Source organism: Pristis pectinata, chromosome 20 (assembly GCF_009764475.1).
Source record: "Pristis pectinata isolate sPriPec2 chromosome 20, sPriPec2.1.pri, whole genome shotgun sequence".
Lineage (NCBI taxonomy): Eukaryota > Metazoa > Chordata > Chondrichthyes > Rhinopristiformes > Pristidae > Pristis > Pristis pectinata.
In genome coordinates this window covers 12,559,067-12,572,621 of record NC_067424.1, presented here as the reverse complement: position 1 = coordinate 12,572,621, position 13,555 = coordinate 12,559,067, and the positions used below count along the sequence as shown (strand labels likewise).

General features: G+C 47.3%; 1 long non-coding RNA gene across 2 annotated transcripts in view; it reads left to right on the top strand.

Moving 5' to 3' along the window:
* The window catches only part of LOC127580843 (uncharacterized), a 241,613-nt gene that overhangs the window by 79,814 nt on the left and 148,244 nt on the right, over positions 1-13,555 (top strand). The window lies entirely within an intron of this gene.

Sequence of the window (13,555 nt, the reverse complement as noted above, 5' to 3'; positions counted from 1 at the left end):
GTTTATTATTTTCACTTGTACTGAGGTACAGTGAAAAACTTGTCTTGCATACCGATCGTACAGGTCAATTCATCACACAGTGCTGTTACACTGGGTTAGTACAGAGTGCATTGATGTAGTAGAAGAAACAGTCAAAAGTCAACACTACTACTGGGTGAGAATCGCATGGAGGTCAGTCTGGGTAAGAATGGTAGATTTCCTTCCCAGAGGAGTTTTTAATGTCAATCATGGCTGCTGGCACAAAGACTAGCCTTTTTAAATTTTAGATTTACATATTTAGTTTAAATTCCTTAGTAGCCATCGTGAGATTTGATCAGGAGTCTAGCTGTCTGCCTGCTAGCCCAGTAACTCAGACACTGAGCTGATGTACCCACCATCCAACACCTGGGCTGCTCAGGTGAATTTGCACATCGATGGTCGGCAGGATGTCATGCCCACCCGCGTGCCTGTGTAAATGAAAGAGAGCGTGGAGAAGTCCACGTAATGGCAAGGAGTATGGAGGAGTCCCTCTCCCAGCTCTACTGTGTTTGAATTCCTGACTGCAGCCCACAGATGTTTAAGTCTCTCTCTGCTCCATGCATCCCTCTGACTTTGTTTGCTCCCCACTCGTGATGACAATATCTGATGTGGAATTGTGCTCTTATTCATCTTCACTTGCCACCTCGCCATCCTCTCTGCTTTCTTGCTGCACGTGTTGCCCCTCCATCGCTAGTGGCTGTGGTTACATTAAGGGATGGACAAGGAGTTTACTGGCGAGTCATAGAGTTAAACAGCACGGAAACAGGCCCTTCGGCCCAACTCATCCATCCCAACCAAGGTGCCTCCCTGAGCTGGTCCAATTTGGTGCATTTGGCCCATATCCCTATAAGCCTTTCCTATCCATGTACTTGTCCAAATGTCTTTTAAACATTGTAATCACACCCACCTCTACCACTTCCTCTGGCAGCTCATTCCATGTACCCACCACCCACAGAGTGAAAAACTTGCCTCTCAGGTTCTCTTTAATCCTTTTTCCTCTCAGCTTAAACCTGTACCTTCTGGTTTTAGATTCACCTACCCTGGAAAAAAACTGTGACCATCCACCCTATGCCCCTCATGATTTTATAAACCTCTATAAAGTCACCCCTCAACCTCCTTCGCCCCAGGGAAAACAGTCTCAGCCTGTCCAGTCTCTCCTCATACCTCGAGCCCTTCAGTCCCGGCAATGTAATTTTTTTCTGCACAGTCTCCAGCTTAATCACATCCTTCCTCTAGTGTGGTGACCATAACTGCACACAATATTCCAGGTGCAGTCTCACCAATGTCTTGAGAACGTCATTTCCACTCTGGAGGTGACATGCTTCTGTGCAAGGACTCAGTGACAATCCCCCACACGGCAGCTACTGGGTCAGGTGGCAGTAGCAGTGGGATGCACAGGGAGATTCCTCAAAGCCTTCCTGCTTCTGTGCAGTCTGCATCCTTGAGCAGAACATCTGAAGGTTAACTCCTCAATATGTGGCCTATTCTAGTACGGATTGGCCTGCATAACACTCCAGCTACCTTGTAAAAGACGTCACTTGTTTTTTCCACAAAACTTTTCCACTCCACCCAGCAACTTATTCTCATTCTTCCCCCATGGTACTTACTTAATCACCTTAGAGCACACCTCAGCTTGGGAAGGCTAAGCTCCAATTCAACGATTCTCCATGAGAAGAACTGCCTCTGGGGGTATGAGGACCAGCTTCCAGCATTTCCTGGTTCTACTGCCCTCATAAAATGGATGTGGACTAATTCCCAAGCCTACAGTTATTTTAGTTTAAATGCTTGTGTAAGCAGGGGTCAGAATGTCAGCCTCGAGACTTAATTACAGAGCACACTGGAAATTACTTCCCTCACACTGCAAGTCAAAGTAAAACTGTCTAGTTTTAAAGGCCTTTTTCATTACTCAGTGGCTTTATTCTGACAGTGATAAAGGATCAAAAGAATTGCAGAAGAATCGTTCTTTTCATCTCTTTCCAATAAGTGGATTTTCTGCAAACACAAAGGGTCCAGCAGTATGGTTTGCTAGTGACCAGCTGGAGACAAAGGGAGAAGGTCGTGGGGGAGACATTAAAGGAGGGTCTTTTCAGGACTTCTTCTAACTCGGAAATGAAGGGTGCAAACCCACTCCAGATGTTAGTCCACTCCTCTGTTTGCAGTTATCTGCAATCTGGATCCTCTGCTGGTGTTTCTGAATTTAAAATTATGAAGAATTTTGTTAAGTGTAAATAAGAGACCTTGCCTCTTTAGCTTCCTGTCTTTGCAAGCACCATTTCATCAAACATCTGTCGGTAGCTAATGACCTGCAGGCTGGTCGAGCACATTCATGCTCCAGTGGATCTACCTCAAGGAGACAAGCTGTTCAGTCCACCTGCTCCCTGCCCTCCTCCTTCAACAGCACCCCACATGGAGCAGGATGTGCCTCCAAATATTTTGGAACAAAGCATAAGAACTGATGGAAGTAAGGAATAAAACCCCACATATCAGAGTGTGTTCAAGATACCTTGCCATGAGGAGATCCTACTGAATGAATCTGGATCAGGCCAACACTTCACTTTTGCAGCTTGTTGCTAATTCTTTTTGTAACTGAAGTGAGATAGAGACTATGATGCATATTGTAAAGGAATGCCCTGTCAATCATCTCTCAGCTCAGCAAATGAGGGGCTTAAGTCTGCAGATATGCATTGGCTAAGTATATATTTGACATAGAACATTACAGCACAGTACAGGCCCTTCGGTCCATGATGTTGTGCCGTCTTTTAACCTACTCTAAGATCAATCTAACCATTCCCTCCCACATACCCCTCCATTTTTCTATCATTCATGTGCCTATCTAAGAGTCTCTTAAATGCCCCTAATGTATCTGACTCAACCAGCACCCCTGGCAGCACGTTCCACGCACCCACCACTGTCTGTGTAAAAAAACTTACTTCTGATATCCCCCCCCTGTACTTTCCTCCAATCACCTTAAAATGATGCCCCCTCATGTTATCCATTTCCGCCCTGGGAAGATGTCTCTGGCTGTCCACTTGATCTATGCCTCTTATCACCTTGTACACCTCTATCAGGTCACCTCTCATTCTCCATCGCTCCAGAGGGAAAACCCCTAGCTTGCTCAACCTATCCTCGTAAGACATGCTCTCCAATCTAGGCAGCATCCTGGTAAATCTCCTCTGCACCCTTCCTATAATGAGGTGACCAGAACTGAACACAATATTGTTAAACTCATCCTTAATCAGAGAAAGGCTAATGATGAGATTTAAAATAATAATAAGAAAAACCATCTCACCTACTCTTTCGTCTTTTCTCACTTCATGGAGTCAGCAACTTCAAGTGTGGGGAAAAGGTTAAAACTAGATATGTCAGCAAGATTAGAACGGAATTTTTTTTTGAAGACACAGGAGACTGTAGATGCTGAAATCTGGAGCAACAAACAATCTGTTGGAGGAACTCAGCATGTTGAGCAGCATCCGTTGGGCGGGGAAGGGAATTGTTGACATTTCAGGTCGAAACCCTGCATAAGAACTGATTGTAGAAAGGGAAGATAGTTATAAAGAGGAGAAAGGGAGAGGTGAGACAGGGGGCAGTAAGTCCACCAATCACCTACTGACCCCTGTCTCCCCGTCTCTCTCTCCTCCTTATATAGACTTATCTTCCATCTCCACACTCAGTTCTGATGCAGGGTTTCAACCCGAAATGTCGACAGTTCCTTCCCCCTCACAGATGCTGCTCAACCTGCTGAGTTCCTCCAGCAGATTGTCTTTTGCTCATTTTTTTCTTTGACTGGGGTGGAGTCTTATCCAGGGAAAAAAGATTAGTTATATCCACCTCAATAATGATGCCTGTTTTACCACACTGCAAGGTTACAATGCCATTCTTATGACATAGACACTGACAGCAATTTGGTGAGGGAGAGTTACAAACAATACCACTGGATACGTTATTGAATTGGGCCTCTCAGACAGTGCTTTAAAATAAATATATGTAAGACTAATTTTTAAATTTCATGTCAAATTAACGCTTAACTTTTCCCAACACTTTGTTCTGAAGGGGTTACTGACAGCTGACTTTTACTAACTAGTGTGATGTTACCAGATAAGATGCTCACTGACAGTCCTGATCCAAGCCAAGGAGAGATATTACAACCTGCTGTTCCCTCATGTAGAGCAAAGAGCAGCCTTGTCAAAGACATTTCATTCATTGTCGGCAGTTTGAGGAGGATTTGGTAACAATCTGCCACATTGCATCAAACCTATGAGGCTTTTAGGGGAATGGCTTGGGACTGCATTACAAGTGTGATTGTACCTGTGCCTATGTTAGAAAGTGAATTTATTATACAACTTGCTACATTTCAGTCGGACACAAGTAGTGTCCTTGAAATGTTGCAATGTATTGGAGGTGACAGATATACTGGGGGCAAAATTAGTCAGAAGAGGTAAGAAAGTAGGGCAGAATATGAAATTGTGATCATCCAATGGGAATTTCATTTTCATTGACTCTTCATGAGGCTTAACTGCAGGATTGAAATTTATGAGACTGGCTTCAAAGTTGTTTCTAATCTAATGGGTGTGGGTCTAATTTGCCCTTTTATTGTTTGCAAACATAAAATTAAATGCATATGAATTGTTCTCCTGTTTCAGTCAATTGAAAAATAGATTGTTTCAGGAATCTCTGCATCAACATCAGATGCTCTAAAGAAGATGCTTTGCAACAACTGCTGTAAAGCACTTAAATCAAGTTTGACGTTCCTGCTCCATTCTAAGAGAGGCTACACTGGTAGGGGTGTCATCCTTCAGATGATATATTAAACAGAAGCCATATCTTTTCTCTTGCGTGAAAATGAAAGACATAGCAATGTGTTTTATTTGAGGAACAGGGAGGAGGCAGCCCTGATATCCTGACCAAATTAATCAATGTCACTCTTATTACGTCTAGACTTTATCACACTTCTACTTGAAACCCAATTTGTATATAGTAAACTCTGATGAGGTAATGAATTTAAGGTAAGGAGATAGAAAACAAATAGTCACACAAGGTGTAGAGAAATGAAGGGACATTGGGAAGTGCATGTTTACAGGTTCCTTAACATAACAAGGGAGGTAAATAGGCATTCAGGATATGTGTTTTATTGATACAGATCAAGCAAGGAGATCATTCTAAAATACTAGGAACAAAAAATCTGCTGGAGGAACTCAAAGGGTTGAGCACCACCTGTGGGGGGAAAGGAATTGTCAATGTTTTGGGTGGAAACCCTGCATCTTTGACCTGAAATGTTGACAATTTTGTCAATTCTTTCCCCCCCCACAGATGTTGCTCGATCCACTCATTTTCTCCAGCAGATTGCCTGGTGCTGTGGACTCCAGCATCTACCATCTCTTGTGTTGCCTTTCTAAAACACTAGTTTGGTCTCAGATGAAGCTCTGAGTACATTTCTGGTTGTCATGTTACAGGAAGGGTATATAATAACATTTGACAGGGTGCAGAGGAGATCTGAGGATATATGAAGAGCTTTAGGAATGAGAGTAGATTGGCTAAACCGGTGTTGTTTTTACTCAGAAACAGATGACATGAAGAGATGATTTAATCCTGATGTATAAAAGTATGGGGGACCTGGGAAGTGAATGGGAAGAACCCATTCCTCTTAGCAGAGAGCTCAATATCCAAGGGACATGGATATAAGGTTCAAGATTAGATGGTTCCAATAAACAGAGAGGATCTGGAACACACTGCCTTGTAAGTGGTGGTGAGGTCAGAAGACAGGACTGGAAAGTGGAATTAATATTATTCTTTTATTTGGTCAGCGTGGACACAATAGGCCAAGGGCCACCTTTGTGTTGTAAATTTCCATGGTAGCACTCATGGGGAGATGGTGCAGTCACAGCCGGGCTTTCTAGGGTCAGAGCCTTGCACAGGTGGCAGAAATAGCCATTGGCCGCATCCTCCGGTCCCAGGAAGTAGGCATCCTCTAGCTTCATCACCAGCTCTAGATGGACAGTAGGAATGACCATTACCTGGGAGCAAAAGGACAAGAAAAGGTAATTGGTGATTGGTTTATTATTGATACATGTACTGCGATGCAGTTGAAAGCTTTTGTTTGCATGCCATCCCGATCACTCCATCCATAATCACATTGAAGTAGTACAAATGGTTAAAAAAAAGAATGCAGACTATAGTGTTACAGTTTTAGAGAAAGTGCACTTAAGGTAGACAGAGAAAGTGCAAGGGCCATGATGAGGTAGACTGAGAGATCAAGAGTTCACATTTATTGTATAAAAGATCCATTCAAGAGTCTGATAACAGAAGGATAGAAGCTGTCCTTGAGCCTGACGGTACATGTTCTCAAAGTTCTGTATCTTCTGCCCGATGGGAGGGGCGAGAAGAGAGAATGACTGGGGTGGGAGGAGTCCTTGATTATGTCGGCTTGTTTCCCGAGACAGTGGGAAGTGCAGATTGTTTTGCTTGTTCTTCATCAAGAGACAAATTTCGCGTGGGTTTAACATCTGAACACTTTATTAACCAACACCAGCCTGGCTTGCTTTCCCTCTCTTTTTATAGCCACTTCCTGTTCCCCCATGTGACCCCTTGCATTGCCTACTGGGAACTGTAGTTCTTTATTATAACTACATAATAACACACAGACAAAGTCAATGGAGGGGACGCTGGCCTTCGTGTTAGACTGGGCTGAATCCACTCTGCAGTTTCTTGCAGTCTCAGGCAGAGTAGTTGCTATGCCAAGCTATGATGCATCAGGATAAGATGCTTTCAATGGTACATCTGTAAAAATTGGTGAGGGTTATCAGGGACATGCCAAATTTAAGATAAAATAAGATATCTTTATTAGTCACATGTACATCGAAACACACAGTGAAATACATCTTTTTCTTTATCCTTCTGAGGAAGTAGAGGTGCTGGTGTGCTTTCTTGGCCATAGCATACATGTGGCTGGAGCAAATGAGCACTTAGAGGATGTACAAGTGCAATTAGTCATAAAAATATTTGACATGTTGATTGGCTTGGCTTTCATAATTTATGCAGGCGAGGACACTGAGGTGGTCAGTTAAGATGGTAACATGGGAATTGTGTTACAGTGGGAGTTTAGATTTCCCTTTTACTTATCACTCTTAGGTCCTGTGCATTGCTGGGGAGGCAGCATGAGGTAATTATCCCTAATTAGCATTGAGGCCAGTGAGAAGAACTGCGACAGGATTGATATATGGGCAACTCTGGAGAGCAAGAAAAAAGATGAATTTGCCAGTGAGGAGGTTGTGTGGTTTCTTCCCACTGACCGTGTTAAAGTATCCAAGCAACGGCTCTCTTACATTTCTAGGTTCTGTGGATAAAGTCTCTCCAAACAGCAAGGAGGAGGAATGTTTTATACATTGCTGCTGTTTGTTTGTCACATGCTGCATGTTGCATTGATATTGGATTGCTATTGGCTGGTCATGGGGCTGGAAATGTAGTGGTTTGCTTTGTGCTGAGTGAGGCAGATTATGGTTCAATGACTTTAGAACGATACTCAATGTAGAGCATTTTTCCATATCCTTGGAGCTCTGGAGAACTTCTCTCACTCCCTGACTTGTGCCTTTAGTGGGATTTATGGAGTGGAATGCCTCTCTACACAATATGTAGCCTCCAATATTGCATCCAAGATCTGTTACGTTCAGTGTCCCTTTCTTTGCTCCCTCAACCAGCTGAGTATAGTCCTCATCAAAACCTTGGTGCCCAGAGGGGGTTTCTCTTCATCACTGAACGTTGCAGCCTTCTTGTTGAACTCTCCAGTGTCAGGTAACCTGCTTTCTCTGTCTGTACCAGAACTGGCTATTTCTGCTGCAGGCCATCTATCTGTAATGTTGGCTCAGTTTTTCCCTCCCTCTTAGTACAACCTGATCTGCTGGGCCTATCCCATGACCCTGCTATTAGCAACACATTGCACCCCTTTGAATGTGTTATCACAGACTAATTACCCCCTGCAATCACTGAAATAAAGGATTTCTACATCTTATCCCCACAGCAATCCTGACCTCTCCCCTTGTCCTGTCTAATCCCCCCCCCCCCACTTCTCTGCAACTTAAAACTAACTTGTTTTTCCCTTCTTCCCAGTTCTAAAGAAAGGTCTTTGTTTCTACTTTTTCTCTTTCCACAGATGCTGCCTGACCTGTTGATTATTTCTACCTTTATTGCAGATTTCCAGCAGCTGCATTTCTTTTGATTGACTCATCATCACTGATTGATGAAGGGTCTCCTGATAAAGGGCTTGGTCTGAAACATCAACAGTTCATTTCCTTCCATTGATGCTGCCTGACCTGCTGAATTCCTCCAGTATTGTGTGTGTGTTGCTCAGATCTCCAGCATCTGCAGTCTCTCTCGTGTCACTAATTGATGCCAGCTCTCACATCCACAAGAAAGCTGTCCAGCCTTTGATTAAATCCACAAAAGGTGCATCAAGTTCAACCATCTCACAAAAAAAAGCCTTGGAAAAGAACAGACTGCTCACAAACAGCCTGAATACGTTGGTCAAGTTCAAGAGATTGTTAGATAAGCATATGGAAGAATTTAAGATAGAGGGATATGTGGGAGGAAGGGGTTAGATAGCCTTAGCTGTGGTTTGAAGGTCGGCACAACATGGTGGGCCAAAGGGCCTGTATTGTGCTGTATTGTTCCATGGTTCTATAATTGATGAAGGTCCAGGGACAACAATGGCTTTTGTTGTACTCTTGGTTTGAATGACAAGAGATGTTGACACTTTAAGCAGATTCAGAGATTTGACAACTGTACTGGAGCAAAATGTAATACAGTTCCACTTCACCTGTACAATGCGGCATTTTAGATTGGCAAAGGTGGATCCACTAGATTGGGATCATAGGATATAGTAGCACAAGCCACATGAATGATAGGAAAATGGAAGCTATGTGGGAAGGAAGGCTTAGAAAGATATTACAGCAGGATAAAATGTCGGCGCAGCATCGTGGGCCGAAGAGCCTATACTGTGTTGTAATGTTCTATGTTCTACGTTAAGTCACCATATTGAGGATCATTATAACCTATGTTAGTCCAATGTCATGTCTAAGTGTATGCTTGACTGTAGACTTGTCAAATAGTACACTGTATGACCTGCACTGGGCTGAAAGGCTTTTCTGTTTACATATATTAATTACTATCAGTGCAATTAATAGAATATCATTCATTAGAGTAATGACATACACAATCAATGAGTATAAGCCACTAACTACAAAGTTTTAATACAGAAACACACTTGGATAATCAGTGATAGAGCAGGAGAGGTTGAATGGATGTAATCAGACTTGAAAAATCAGTATATCCTCAATATGACTCTGGTCAGGTGCCAGAGGCTTTAAGGGACAAGCTCAAAGAAACACCGGATGATCTGATTAAAGAGGGTATTGTAGCAACTCACCGTCCGGGCGAGCGAACCGGCTTGGCAGTCGGGTCGCACGGCTTCGGAGCGGCGAGGCCCAAGATGGCGGTGGGACTTCGTGTTCCCCGAGCGACGGGGAGAACCCGCGCGCGGGAAAGACTTGATGACGTTGCATATACGTCATTGCCGGTTGCATTGGGCGGGAACAGTCTCCCTTAAAAGGCCTGCGCAAGGCGGGAAAATAAACCAGTTCTTGTTTGGCAATCCTTCGACTAGCGTCTTGTTTTATTTTGCGGTAGCAACCGCTACATTGGTGACCCCGACGGTCCAAACGGATTTTGGACCTGCACAATGGACGGCAACGCAGCATCCAACGCAGTGGCACTCAAGCTGCCCACCTTTTGGACGCTTCGTCCCAGCGTCTGGTTTCACTAGGCCGAAGCGCAATTCCACCTTCGGCGGATCACCTCCAACTCCACAAAGTACTACCATGTGGTCAGCTCTCTGGACCAGGAGACAGCCGCCCAGGTCAGTGATTTCATCCAGTCCCCTCCGGAGGAACATAAGTACCCGGCTTTCAAAGACCTTCTGATTCGGACCTTCGGCCTCTCCCGTCGTGAGCGCGCCACCCGCCTGCTTCATCTCGATGGCCTGGGGGACAGATCCCCATCCGTGCTAATGAATGAGATGCTGGCATTGGCCGAGGGGCACAAGCCCTGCCTAACGTTCGAACAGGCCTTCCTCGAACGACTACCCGATGACACTCACCTGCTGTTGGCCAACGCTGATTTCAGCAACACTCGTGAGGTGGCTGCCTGGGCAGACATCCTGTGGAAGGTCAAATGCGAGAGCGGTTCATCCGTCGGCCAAATCGCCAGGCCGCGAGCCCAACGCCCGCCTGAACCAGTCCCAGCAATTGGGCGACCACACCCCAGAAACACAGACGACGACACTGCCAACCAACTGTGTTTCTACCATCAGAGGTGGGGCGCAGAGCCCCGTCGATGCCGCCCACCCTGCAAGTCAGGGAAACGCCAGCGCCAGCTGCCACTAACAGCTACGGTGGCTGGCCACCGACAAAGCCTCCTATTCGTTCGGGCCAAGCAGTCCGGGCGGCGTTTCCTCGTTGATACTGGAGCGGAGGTCAGTATTTTGCTCCCGACCGGCCGTGACACTCGTAACAGGCAACAAGGTCTGGTACTCAGTGCCGCAAACGGCACAATGATATGGACTTTCGGTACCCGTACACCTCAGTTACAATTCGGCGGCAGCCGTTTCACCCAGACCTTCACCCTTGCCACCGTCGCCTGACCACTCCTAGGAGCCGATTTCCTTCGGGCCCACAACCTGTTAGTCGACCTGTGAGGGAAACGGCTAGTCCACTCCAGAACCTTCCAGACCTACCTCCGGGAGAAACCAGCCTACCAGCCCCGAGCTTGGACTCCATTTTCCTGTCCGGTAATGAGTTCACCAAGCTCCTAGCCGAATTCCTGTCAGTTTTGACACCTCAGTTTACGAATTCTATGCCCAAACATGGGGTCCAACACCACATCATCACCACAGGGCCACCACGTCATGCCCGAGCTCGACGACTACCTCCAGACAAGCTCTGCCTGGCAAAGGAAGAGTTCCGTCACATGGAGGAGCTGGGGATTGTTCGCAGGTCAGACAGCCCCTGGGCCTCCCCCCTGCACATGGTCCCCAAAGCCACCGGCAGGTGGAGGCCCTGTGGCGACTACCGCAGGCTGAATGACGCCACCACCCCGGACCGCTATCCCATCCCTCACATCCAGGACTTCGCAGCGAACCTACATGGGGCCCACATCTTTTCCAAGGTGGACCTCGTTCGGGGATACCACCAAATCCCGGTCCATCCGGCTGACGTCTCCAAACCTGCAATTATCACCCCATTCGGCCTTTTCGAATTCCTTCGAATGCCATTCGGCCTTAAGAACGCCGCGCAGACCTTCCAGCGGCTGGTGGACGTGGTAGGCCGAGACCTGGACTTCGTGTTCATTTACTTAGATGACATACTAATCGCCAGCCATGACCGCCAAGAACACCTTTCCCACCTCCGCCAGCTGTATTCCCGTCTCCGTGATTTCGGCCTCACAATCAACCCAGCCAAGTGCCAATTCGGACTTGACTCTATCGATTTCCTCGGCCACAGAATCACCAGCGACGGAGCAACACCCCTACCTGCCAAGGTGGACGCTATCCGCCATTTTGCCCACCCCAGCACGGTCAAAGGCCTACAGGAATTCCTGGGGATGGTCAACTTTTACCATCGGTTCATCCCTGCAGCAGCCCGTATCGTGCGCCCTTTGTTCACGCTGATGGCTGGTAAGGGCAAGGACATCGCCTGGAATGACGAGGCTGCGGCTGCCTTTGTTAAGGCCAAGAACGCCCTAGCAAATGCCACGATGCTTGTACACCCTAGGACAGACGTCCCAACCGCCCTCACGGTGGACGCATCCAATACCGCGGTTGGTGGGGTACTGGAACAACTAATCGAAGGCAGCTGGCAACCCTTAGCATTTTTCAGCAGGCACCTTAGACCACCTGAACTGAAATACAGCGCTTTTGATCAGGAACTTCTAGCGCTGTACCTGGCAGTCGGGCATTTCCGGTACTTTTTGGAAGGCAGGCCTTTCACTGCCTTCACCGACCATAAGCCTTTGTCCTTTGCCTTCTCCAAAGCCTCTGATCCCTGGTCAGCTCGTCAGCAGAGACATTTGTCCTATATTTCCAAATTCACAACGGATGTCCAACATGTCTCTGGGAAGGACAATGTCGTTGCTGACGCACTTTCCAGACCGACCATCCACAGCTTGTCCCTGGGTATCGACTACAAGGCCCTGGCTGCCGCACAGCAAGCCGATGACGAACTGCCCAGCTACAAAACCGCAATCTCGGGCCTGCAGCTCCAAGATTTCTTGGTTGGTCCTGGTCAGCAGACCCTCCTTCGCGACATCGCAACAGGTCAACCCCGCCCTATAGTTCCTGCAGCCTGACGGAAACATGTTTTCGATTCAATACATGGGTTGGCACACCTGTCCATCAGATCAACCGTCCGGCTGGTCACCAGCAAGTTCATCTGGCATGGCCTGCGCAAACAGGTCAGAGAGTGGGCCAGGAATTGTCAGCACTGCCAGACATCGAAAATCCAATGACACACCAAAGTTCCGCCACAGCAATTCGAGCCTACCCGTAGAAGGTTCGACCACATCCACATCGACCTCGTAGGCCCTCTGCCATTTTCAAGAGGGGCTCGGTACCTCCTTACCATCGTGGACCAGTTCACAAGGTGGCCAGAGGCAACCCCTCTATCTGACATCATGACTGATTCCTGTGCCCGGGCGCTGCTCACAACTTGGATCTCACGTTTTGGTGTTCCAGCTCACATCACTTCAGACAGAAGCACACAATTTACCTCCATCCTCAGGTCTGCATTAGTGAACATGCTAGGGACGCAGCTGCACACCACCACGGCCTACCACCCTCAATCAAACGGGTTGGTGGAACGTTTTCGCCACCATCTGAAATCAGCCTTGATGGCCCGCCTGAAGGGTCCTAACTGGGTTGACGAACGGCCTTGGGTCCTGCTCGGCATACGCACTGCCCCCAAAGAAGACCTCCGTGCTTCGTCAGCTGAGCTTGTGCATGGGGCGCCCCTAGTTGTCCCAGGGGATTTCATACCTGCCCTTCGAGACCAAGGGGAACAACCCCCAGCAGTCCTACAAAAACTGCGCGAGAAGCTCGGCAACTTGGCCCCGATCCCCACCTCACGGCACGGTCAAGCCCCATCCTGTCAGCCCAAAGAACTATGAGACTGTAAGTTTGTTTTCATTTGCAGGGGCACACCTCGGGCGCCGTTGCAATGACCATATGAGGGACCGTTCCGAGTCATCCGGAATAATGGATCCACCTTTATTTTGGACGTTGAGGGCAGGGAACAGGTTTTCACGACGGACCGCCTCAAACTGGCCCATTTAGATCTGCAACAACTGGTCGAGGTTTCAACACCGCGATGCAGAGGCCGACCCCCTAAGTGGTGGCTGGCACAGCCCGCGGACCTTGGGGACTGTATCGCTGGTTCTGGGGGGGGGGGGGGGGGGTGTTGTGTAGCGACTCATTGTCCGGGCCAGCAAACCGTCTCGG